This window comes from Falco rusticolus, chromosome Z, assembly GCF_015220075.1.
Source record: "Falco rusticolus isolate bFalRus1 chromosome Z, bFalRus1.pri, whole genome shotgun sequence".
Classification (NCBI taxonomy): domain Eukaryota; kingdom Metazoa; phylum Chordata; class Aves; order Falconiformes; family Falconidae; genus Falco; species Falco rusticolus.
Window position 1 is genome coordinate 65040395 of NC_051210.1, and position 12437 is coordinate 65052831.

Consider the following 12437-nt stretch of genomic DNA (forward strand, 5'->3'; position numbering starts at 1 on the left):
ACCCCCATTTTATATTCTGTTAAGCAAACCTCATCTGCTGTAAAAATTGCTCAGGGCCCCTCAGAGATGCTTTTGCAGTTGCACAGGATATGTTATCTCTTGGGTTCCCAGAAGATGAAAAGGTCAATGTTTTAACATGTTGATACCTTTCACACACTTTTACTTTCCATTTTCATCAATAAGTCATGTCCCTTACTAACAGAAGGGTAAGCAGAATTCACAATGGACTTAAAAGCTCAAGCTTTCTCATATATAATATATACAAACCCACATATACAATGTATATACACATTATATATGTATACAGCATATAAATATATATATAGAGAGAGTTTATATGTAGTGAATATAAACAAATAACGCATAATGGTGAAACTATTCCAGGTAAAACAAAGAGTTCTGGCTCTCTCTCCCGGTGAAGAAAAGCAGAAGCAGTGCTTTGACTGACATGTCTGTGTTCCCTACCTGATGGAAACTGAGCTATGGCAACTGCAAATGGATTCATAGCACCCTGTACTGTTATACCTAAGCACTGAGCATTATTCAGAGGGCAGTAACAATTACACAGTATGATATGGCAGCCTGATTGGGAATGATTTCAAGTTATTGAAGCCTGTAAGGCAAAGCTCTTCCACTTGGAAGAGGTTGAGCCATTGGCTGAGCAGCTCTGAAATTTGGTCTCCAGCGTTATTCCCTTCCCCTGTGACAAAATGAGCCATTTGGAGGTTACATGTCTGCTCAGTGATAATTGTCTAAGCCTCCTCTGTAGCAGATTGAGACCTCTGAAAGCACGTAATAGAAAGTGGCCAACATGAAAATTATTAAAATACAGGGACATGAATCCTATGTCTGAGCCTTTGTGGTTTTTTAAGTGTCCTTTAACGTGGCTTCTATGTTTTCCCCATTTGTCTGGCTTTGTCTTCATAATTCTCTTCTTACTCGATTTTGCTTATTATTTGTGTTCCTCCTGACACTTTCTGTTCCTCTTTCTTCATGCAGTAGCCTTGTGTCCCTTCTCTCAAACCATCACTTTGGTTAGCTGAACTCTTTCCCACCAAGGCAAATATCAAATACCTGCCCCTGGTGGGCACTGCTGAAGCTCCCCTACAGCATATCTTCTCTGTACACACCTGCATTGTTTTCTCACTATAGAAATATTTATGGGCTCTTCAAAGAGAAATTGCACACTATATAGGCCCCAAGAGTAACAGGAAAAATAGAGCCACACAACCAAGATTTTATGAGTTCTGTAATATTGTTGATATTTTTGCCTCAAAGAGACAAACAGTATCAGCAAGCTGCCTCTGACAGAGCCTGGAAAAGACTCAAAAACATCCCAAGGTCTCATTAAATAAAGGCAGCATACATCTATCTGCAAGGAATTGAAAGGAAAACATAAAACTTGTAACCTCTCACCTCAAGGAGAGGAGCAAGGCATGCAACCCTTCCATTTGACTCAGGTGTTATACAAAGTGTCGTTTCATAAACATTTTCACATGAAAGACAGTGCTGGCTCCTAGGGAGGAATCAAGAGTGCAAGCTGTAGTATGAGCTGGAGATCTGGTTATCTTTTTTCATATTGTCTGGTTCAAGGTGTGTTTTATCCATCTCCCCCCCCTAGACTGCTCAAACATTACAAAGGCTGCTCTGACTCGAACCCTCTTTTAACAAGCCATGAAGTTAGCTCCAGATTGCTATAGCAGTGATGTATCCCCATCACACCCATTTGCCCTGCTTCAGGGTCCCAGGGTAAACATGCATCACCTGGGTATATGTACAGCTTGTTCGCCACTGTCTTCAGCCCTTGAAAAGAGAGTAACCCCACTGGACAGGCGCAGCAAAGGTTACAATGGAAATATGAGTCCTACAGTGTTCTCTGTCACCAGTTGTGTAACATGTATGTCACAGAGTGCATTTCCATTAGCAAGCAGGTCAAAGAGCTGGGTGCTCAGAGTGCTGCTGAGAGGTTCATCCCTTTGCACTGCCCTTCCAGGGCAAGCAGCCCCAAAGAAGGAGCCACAAGTCCCTGGGAAACGCACTGAGCACACCAGCCTTTCTGCAGAAATCACACAGACACATCCCTCACTCACACAGGAGCCCCTGACACCAGAGGCAACCCAGTGGGGGTGGGGGCTGGTAATGTAGCCAACTCTCATGACTTTGTCATGAATCTTGTAATGGTCAATGTTTATTTTAAAGTTCCTGGAATCATAGTAGCATAGACTTAGCAATAACATTGTCCTGGGAGCTGATGCTTAGTGGATTATCCACTGTTTCCCAAAGTCTCTTCCAGTGCTGTGCCTTTCCTTCTGTGTTCTTCATCTTCCCTGGAGCAATTCTTCCTTTTGCCATATAAGAGCACACATTGCCCAGATGGACCCACCTAACCTGTCTATCCGCCTTGTCTGCATGCATGATCTGTACCTCTCATTATTTACTGCAATGCCCATGCTTGAGGCACTCGCAGATTTTACTAGTTGTAGCCTTCTGTTTCTTCAGACTGTGGGTGAAGGTACTGAGTAACATTGGCCTAGGTACCATCCCCATAGGTCTGTCCATACAGTTCCTCTGCTGTATGAGGATTTGACAACTTAAACCCACTTTTTAATACATGTTAGTTCACTTGTCTAAATAGAATACTATCATTTGACCTTATATGTAACTATATATATAGATACTTTTTAAAAAAAATCTTCTTTTTTAACCAATGTGTTGCACAGCAGTCTGCAAGTGTATGTTATCGTGCATGGAGGCATGGTAATACAGAGCCATGGCTTTTTCAACCAGCACTGCCTCATATCCAGTTGGGCCAGGCAGGATGTAAATATAATATGATTATTTGCACCCACTACTGAGACAGACCTCCAGTTACCTTTATAAGATTACAGTCTCATCAATATGATAACTATTATGGGAAATAGAGGTCTAATAACCTTGTTAGCCTGTTGGCTGGCATTAATCACACTGCCCTCCTTTTCTGTTTGTTTCCCACATCTGTTTTCTGGTGTCTGGCCTGTGTCTGTGTATGATTATGTGGGAAATGTAGCTTATATTTAAGATAAATATTTAGACCTTGTAGTTTCAAGGCAAAAGCTGAAACCCCAAAAGCTAATTAAAAATGCCAGAGTTTAATCTCATGGCTTTTAAGTTGTTTTTGTGAATTTCTGGAGCCTGATTCCATGAACCAGCAATAAAGTGTGCCTGGGGCCATATAGTGGGAACCGAACAGCCAGCGAGAGGCTGGGGAAGTGGTCTTCAGTCCCAGCAAGACAATTTAGGGAAGGTCTCTGGGCTGTCCTCAGCTCTGGCTGAGGTGGCTCCCAGCCTCCCTGGGAGGGTCAAAGCTGAGGAAACAGCTAAGCACATAAACTTCAGATTGGAGTGCAGGCACAGCCTGCAGGATGGGATGCAGCTACACAGCCCTGCAGGAGAAAGGAGGGACCACCGCAGCTCAGCCCTGCTACCACCTCACCCTCATCACCATAGGCAGCACCAGACAGCAGTGATGCTCATCTGAACCTCTCCCCACAACCCCCTGCTTGCCCGTGCCTGCTAGTTAACTCTGCTCACTCTGTGTTTAAGTCCCTGGGTTAGAGAATAAAAAATTACCTTTCTGCTGATTACTCAGGGAAGGGAATATGCTGTAAAATAAGGAAAGTGAAAGCCTGTGTTGGAGGAAGAGTGGCTTCCTCTCCTGCACTGGTGAGCACATGGTGAGCAGTGTCTGCATACCAGTAGCAGCTGGGATCATGCCTGTGTGTAGGACCTCTTCCAGCTTGCAGACCCCTCATGCTCCACGGAGTCACTGTACACCTGTGCCAAAAGCAGAGTTAGGAGGCTTGAAAATATCTGAGACTGATCCTCACAATATGAACATATTAACTCCCCAAGTGATATCTCATCAGCTCCAGGGAATGAAATTTGTAACGCTTTATATACCATTATATAGAACCCCTGAAATAGGAGCAAGCATCAGGGAGAGAGGAAAATGTTTTCTCTGGGGAGGCTACCCATTTATGGGAGTGAAGCACAAGGGAGAATTCACAGGAAACTTGGTTGGAGCTGGAATCTCCTGTTGAATTTAAATGTGTGTCAGTTCCGGTTTAAACAAGACTTACAGTCTCCGAATAGCCACAATGGCCAGTTAATCTTTATTTTTTGTAACTACCCAAACCCCTGAGCAAGCCTGGACTTCTCCTCTAGTATCTGTGATACATAGACAGGATAGGACTAAAATAAACTAAAGACAAATAGAAGATGAGAAAAAGAGGCAAAAAAGAAAGGCTACAAGTTTTGCAACGGGTTAGTGAGCCACAGTGCAACCAAGCACAGACCTCAGTGCATCTGATATCCAGTCCAGTGTCTGTCCCCATTAGCTCAGGGAATTCCTGTACCATGGTGTGTTCTCAATGAAAGAGCGCAGTTCCTGTAGCAACCCACAAAGAAGCTGGATAAAATTAAAATATGCATCTATAGAACCTGTAGGGTATGTTATACAGAAAGGCAAATCTGAGTGCCCTTTCAGAAAGCTCAGCTAGCCCAAAGAGACTGTCCTGCTCTCAGGTGTTTTGGGTATTCTTCCTGGGATTCATCGAAAAAACTGTTCAGTGGCAGAAGATGTTCAGTGTGAACAATGGCACAAACTTCTGCCACTGAGCGAATTCAAGAAAATGGTCTTTTCTTCACCTGAACTGATTTTAAAACCAAACCTACAGATTTTTAAGACTAGCTCAGACTGATCGCCTCTATCATGGGTCCAATCCAAAACAAGAATCTGAGAAATAATGATGCAAACATCTGTACAGTAAAGACCTACACAGCTATGAAACTGCAGCTTTATGTGGAAAAGATCACCCTGAGAGGACATTAATTTCCCTTCCCAGATGCCAACCCATCTTCCATTCATAATCATCTGTCTTCAGTATAGGACATTTTAATGTTATCTTTTTTGCTTGCTATTCTAGTACAAATCAAGAAGCAAAAAACTTTGCAGTTGTTATTCTCCTTTCACATCACTGAGCTCTGAAAAAATCCCTCCCCTTTTCTCGAGCTGTAAAGTTAAAAACCAGACGTAAAGTTGAGCTGAAATCTTTCTGAAGTGAATTAACGTATGTGAAATTTTCTGCTGAGACTTACACTCACAAATGGAAAAGAGAGCTATGTCTGGTTGCTCACAAGAGCAAAACTTTCAAGTTATCTTACTCATCTAACTTTCCAGCTGGTTTGTGTTGCAAAATAATAGCTAAGTACTGTAAATGAAGTAAAGAAAATTGCCTCTGTGGCCACATGAAATACTTTCAGAGAAATGAAAACACAAAGGGAAGAAATATCGGAAGTGTGTACAGGAAATGTTTGCTTAAAATAGTATTCAGCTTCTTCATTGCTTGCAGAATTTTGATATTGTTGTATTCCCTATGCTCCCTCAGCAAGAGGCTGCACATTTACAGATGACACTGACCCCAGTGACCATAAGTCCTATCAGTGAGAGACCAGGGTACAGCCAGGGTGTGTGTAACATCGCCACATCAATGTCAAGGGAAACAAAACACACAGTTCTGCTTTATCTGCAGAGATAAAAATAAACCAATAGTCATTATTAAACCACCACATAAAATGGATATTTCTATTCTGTCAGCAGAAGAAGGATAGTTCAGTCCCACACCACTGGCTAGTTTTGCCCCTAGCTTGCCATGTACTGCCATTTATTTTGACTCCTGACCAGACCATTTAGGGCTTTGAAGGGGCTTAAACACAAGAAAAATCAACAACTATTTGCCTAACATTGTTCCTACCCACGTTGCTGTATTCTAATTCTATGAAAATAAGGTTTTTTATTACTGTTTATGGTGTTCCTCCTTTTCTAGTATTTAGACAAACCTTTCAAAGCAAAAACCTTATGTCAAAAAAAAACCCAACCAAAAACAACCCAACAAACAACAAAGCAACATCTTTTTGTTTCAAATTTTCTAGTTCCACTTTTTCTGATCTGGATTAGCTATAAGGATCCTTAATCCATATTCTTCATATAAGGACCATTCATCCATATTCTGCACAGTACTACCTGCTTGGTTTTTGCAGAGAAAATAAATTTCTTGCATAGAATAAGTAACTCAAACTTCAAGGGGTTTCGTAGTATTCCACCTCCATAGATCTACTTCCAGCTCTTTTTAAGCTTGTTGTAGTTAGCCCTAGTATGGAAATCCAATCTGGTCAAGTGCATCAGGACATGTGCAGGAATTGACAGGTATTTTAATGCAGACTGTTAAAACAGGCCCTGCAACTTCAAAACAAGTTCAAGAGCTTTACAATGCTGGGTGCATACTGGGGTCCATGCCCGCTGCGGGAAAGCGGAGGTACAGACAGGTTGTGGAGATGTAATCTGACCATGGAAATGAGAGCAAGAGCCAGGAATGAACCTGCACTCTCTGAACTCCAATCCTGTGCACTCTGTATGGGACCAGGTACCCCTTTACATTGGGTGGCCCTAAAACATCCATAAAGAAATCATATTTCTTATACCATCCTGGGAAAATGAGCTTGTAATTTATTAAGTACAAGGTTGTTAACAACCAAATAGCAAAGCAAAGCGCTCAGAAGGCAGAGTCAGTGGTAACAGGTCTCTGTGCCAGGCACATGTAACTGGAGCGCTGAAGTGTCCAATCCCCACCAGGTCCCTGTGCCTGCTCTGTGCCCAGGACGAGCAGTGCTCTTGGAATGAATGGCTGCTTTGTCTCTCTGCTGACAGCATGTGGCCCTGCAGTACCCACAACAGGCTTATTCACTCCCCGCTGTGGTGCTCACAACCTCACCTCCATGCACAAGTATGAAGCCATTCACCGTCACCACATTACGAGAAAGAGGCTAATTTCTTTCTCATGGTTGGGGTCACTAACATGCAGACACAATGGGAGCTCCACTGCCTTTAGCTGTTGCAGCATCTACTACGGCCTCCTGCAAATCAGACCCAGATGTCTCAGGAAACAGACACCAGAGAAGGAAGAACCTACCGGGAGCTTCCACCTGGTTTAAGTGATTTTCCTAGCAATCAAAATGCTGTGGCATGGGCAGGGACAGAATCCAGTTCTCCAGGGCAGTATTAAAGTCACCCTCACCACAACACCATCTCTTCTCTCCTGCTCTTCTTGTCCTGCCCATTGCAAACTTTCAGGAGAAGTGCTGGTGGGTCTTCCGGGATCGTGGGACCTGCCCCTTTTGGCTCAATCTCCCAACATGTTTCTTTGGCCAGCCATGAAGGATGCCATCAGAGCTCTTTTCTTTCTTTCACATCCAGCACTGCCTCTCCCTTCATGCCTGACTTTTCAACAAGGAAGTTCCCCAAACTCATATGGACTTCTAGGTCTGTGCTCCTTTCCTTAATCCTCCTAACAAGGAGGGCCTTTATTTGAGGACAGTTGTAGGCTTGACCTTAGCATAGAGTGGCAGTAAATGCAGTCTTCCCGAAATCTTTCCCATGGCAGCAGTTGTAATTAGCACTACTCAACCACTATCCATTATCTAAACTAAACAAGGGGGGGACTATACCACAAACCAGCAGTGCTCAGACACTGTCATAACACACATGAAGGGGCCTGAATTACAGTTCTGTTGCTGTTTCTTGGCATTTCAGTGTTTGACTTTGGAACTTTAACAACTGTAACGGACTTTTTGTCGTAATGCATACACACAGCGAGGTTTTCAGAGCTGTGTACAGGAATCTGAAATCTTTCATCTGTCAGAGTGGATGCAAGGACCTCTGGCTCAGCTATGATCCCTGACAGGAGCCCTGCCAATGTCCATGAGCAGTAGGACTTGTAAAGCCATCTCTGCTTTGAAAATCATCAGCCAGACTACGTATAATATAGTGCTCACCCCCCACCATGGTAGTCAGCCAGTCAGAGGGTTTAGTCTGAGGTGATCTTGCCTAACTACATTCTCCTGCTGCCTTTAAATGCTGCACTTTCTGCTTCGTTCTTACTGTTGCCATCACAGCGCCGCTGGGCTTCAGCAGAGATTAGGGTTTCATTGTGCAGGGTGCTGCCCCGCCACTGAGGAGGGGAGGGTGTCTGCCACTTATGTCTAAATCAACTGGACAGACAAGGGGGTCCGGAAAGGGTGTACTGCTGTCTCTCTTCAGCAGCAGAATAAAGAAAGATAAGACACTACCATAAAACCACACTGGAGGTCTGTCATGGAAACAGATTTGTAACTCCAGCTTTTCTTTCACCATTCTACCACAAGACCATCCTTTTACTGTTTGCTTTCAGTCTAGAAACAATGCTTTGAGGAAGTCCATTCTTCTGTTCCCAGAAATACAGTTGCTATGTGTGATTTAATACTGAGTTTTGAAAACAGGCTTGCGCTTCTGTCCTGTTAAAACACCTTTCTTGCATGCTTTGGATTCTTGCATGCTTGTGCCTGTCACCTTTTATACAAAATGGGCACAACTTTCAAGCATGATGTGAAGAGCTCAGCTGCAGCCTCTGCAGAGATCTCTGCAGGGATCAAGCTGACCCTGAGACAGTGCTCTGATTAGTTTGATTGCCTAGAGGCCTCCATCAACCTACACGGAACAGGCCACAGCAGGGGGTTTTTTCTCTCTAAATAGCAGTTTGAATTTGATAGAACCAAAATAATTAGGTTGGAAGTAACTGTTAACAAAGGAGCATCATTTTAATCCAGAAAAGCAAAATTTTAAAAGAAATCTTATAAAGTGGTATTCAGTGCATCTATTCGAAAAGGTACTAACCCTTCTCCCTTTTCCACATAAAATTCATCTTCAAAAAGCCATGACATTCCTCCAAAACAAGGAAATACCTGTTTTTGTTTGTGTGGTTATAACACAGCTGTGGGCTGTTCTCTATTTTATGAACCAAAACCCAAACCTGGCCCCTTGCTTTTACAAATGTATTATCAAGTGGCTTGAATTGTCATGAGGAGATTCATGTTTGAACACACTAAAAATTTTTACTGTCTTTGATGACCAAGATGTAAAAGGATTACCAGATTATTTATGGATTAACAGCTCTTGGGATTTTATCATGAGTCCCATTATTCATCATGATTTTTTTTCTGAAAGCCCCTGATGCCAAATCTCGTAAATAGATAAAGGTCACAGCTTTCATTACAAAGAAAAAATGAATTACTCACTTAATGCTGTAGAGGGATAAAAGGCAGAAAATATTTCTTTAGTTGCTTTTAACGGTATCTACAATGTAACTAAAAAAATCTCATAGCTTTTAATTTCTTTTTAAGACAATATACTGATGTTTTGAAAACTGACCCCTGGCTTTAAACTGACGTTGGTTAGCAACTCTGCAGTACATTTGTGCTTCAAATGCACAAAACCGATGGCAAAACAGAAAAAAATGGAGAAAATATTCAGCTTCCCCCAGTCAATGCCCCAAGAAGCCACCATTTCTGTTAGTGTGTTATGTGCTTATGGGCCTGGCAGTGGCAACAGATTTGAACTATTTGACTTGACCTTGGAGTGGTGCCTTTTCTCAGCTAGCAAGATACGCTCCTTAGGGGCTGAGCTCTCATCCAGCCTTCCTCCCTCCTCCTGCCCAGTGAGTCAGGTATGTGGGGAAGCACAAGGTATTTGCGGAGTTCACTGTGGGCTATGAAGGCTGAGGACCGCTGTGCTGATGATGCTCATGGTCACTCATAGATCTGATCCTTATAGTGTTCTGTGTCCTTGGTCAGAAAACGTGGCCTGGTTTCCTTCTGCCTCCTGTTTACCATAGGCAGAAATAAGCTCTGCGGTGTGCACCTTTCTTTTGGCTTCTCCTTAGCCTGTCCCAGAGGAGCCCAGAAAAAACATTACCATGTCCTTTTGGGGAACAATTGTGACCTTTAACTCTTTCAATGGTGGCAGGAGGTTGCTTTTGAATGAGCCATCCTAACTCTGCCAGGTCAAAATCCTCATGGTTCACATTCCCTGTTTGCATTGATGTAGTTTGGAAATGTTATGCCCAAGAGTACGGTGCCATTGCCCATACGTGTGTGCTGCCTGCATAGAGCCAACTTGCAAAACACAATTGCATCATTTAAGTGTGTTATGTGATTAGGGCAAGTGAGCATGTGGTCCTGTGTGCTGTTTCTGTGCTGTTCTGCTCATCATTTCTGAGATCTATAGCACCAGAGAATATGATACCACAAGTCTGTAATTTTCAAACTTAGACAAAGTGTTTCATTGGATTGGTGACCAAACTAATTTTTATGACATGTCATTTCAGTAAGGACATTGCTTTATTTCACAGAAGGGTTTCCCATAGATAATGGTTGTTAGTTGGCTGAGTTGGAATCTGACAGGATTAAGGAAATCTAAACTGACAGCTGGTTTTGTGCAAGGAAGCATAATGTGGCTGTTGTTACAAGAGGCAATGTGGGATGTTTGTGCACAAATGCATGACAAGAGGGCTTGCTCTTAGCTTTATATGTAAGAGCAGCTTAGCAGTTAAAGCAGAACATCAGGGCTAAATGCCTTGCAGAGAAAACTTCATGTGATTTTTTTCATAGTGCAGTTTGTGGTTATGAATATGATTATGCTTTTACTTTCATTATGGTTGTCAGGAACAGATGTTTGAATTCTGCTCAAAATAAAAAGAGCCATAATGCCAGTTACCTTAAAGGGAAATCAAGCCAGCTCACCACTAAAGAGCGAGGATCCACAGCTAGAGGAACAGGTTGCCCCTCTGGATAGCAACCCAGCTCATAGATATTCACAACTGATACATCAGAAGTGGTGTGCTCTATCAGAAACAGCACCTTGGATGCTCATGTCTCATACCCAGCTCCTAGGTTGTATTTTCTCGGAGCAAACTGCCCAGCAACTGCTAAGCACAGACATTTGAAAACAAATGCAGTTTCAATGGGTCTGTGCAGCTCAGTGCTCAGAGGCACCACTGCCACTTCTACTGAACTCAACAGGCACTGAGGCAGCTACCAGTGCTGAAGGTGCTGGTCTAGAAACACAAAGCATTTCCCGAGGTTTTTTTCAGTCAGGAGAGATTTAACCATATCAATGGAGCTCACAGCAGAAAAATCATAGAAATTGCTTTATTACAGCTCTGTGTAAAATCACAGGCTGTGCTTCAGCATGTTTTGCACAGGTTTTACACTACTGCAACTCTGATGAATACTTAAAGTAACAATTTTCATCAGTGTCAGTGAGGACATAGCCGAGCCTCAGATTTACGAAGTGATCAGCATAATGCTAATGATGCTTTGGTGACACTGATACAACTGAGGCATAAATGTACTCACACGGGACTGACACTTGTCAGTATTGGCTAAAGTAAAAATGGGAAAAGTGCTCGGAAGAGATGAAAGCAGACAGGATGAAACCGTGATGGTGGTACACGCTGAAAGCACAACAGCTGGTGACTGGCATAAAAAACGGTGCTGCAGAGCAGGGCAAAGAGCAGAGAAAGCATCAGGTGTTCCTTTGCCCATGAATGCTACAAAACTGCAGTGCACCTTGCCCCTATCCTGGCATGTAGAGAATGCAGCTACCTAGATGGGTGAGCAAGTCTGAAGAAAGGCATCCAGAGTGTTCATGGCAGACTGAAGCTCAGGTGGCCTTACAGCTGTGATTTGGACTTCTGCAGCTCCCAAGCCCCAGGGCAGACAGCCCTGGAAACTAAGCCGTTACTGAACATGGAGTCTCAAGTACACCAAGCTGGGCTTGTGCAAATGAAGGACAAATAGCTGGTGTTATGAAATCTGAGATGGCCATTCCCCTGCAAATGAGATGGAAGGAATTGCTGCAGTTCCATTCAGGAGGACCCCAACATACCCCTGTAAACCAAAGTCATGTGCCTACAGAGTGGCTATCCCAGGAGACTCCATCTCAGGATTTCCACATTTGGCCATCCTGGGGAAACAGTTTGCTTGCAGGATGGGAACATGGGAGGAAATGTCTTCTGCCTTGCCTTGCAGCCCAATGTTGGAGGCAACTTTAGTCACCTTCCGCCATGCCCTTCAACAAGATCCTTTCTGTGGATGCATGAGACACTTTGGCTGTGCAGTTTTGTGTTTATGCTGCTGTTTGGGATAGTGGTAGAACCCCAATTACTTTCACACTAGCTAACATAAACTTAGAAATAAGTGAGATTGGAATAAACAAGAAAAATAAGTCCAAAAACCAAGAGGCAAATCTGTTTGATATAAACCTCTTAATACCTTGCAGGTCCTTCAGAGTCATATTTTCCTCCTTAGCAGTTTGTGGATCCCTTATTTAAAACACAATATACTTCTTGTGTTGATTTTGTTGGAAAAGAAGTTCTGGTCTTTTCCTCTGGAAATACTCTCCTCCCAAATGCTGCAGTTCTGTGTTAAAGCAACCTGTTCAATCCCATTAACTCAAGTCAGCAGCTGATCACATTAATCCAGCTGTTTCACACACACAGAACAAATAAGCCAAAACAGTTTATCTT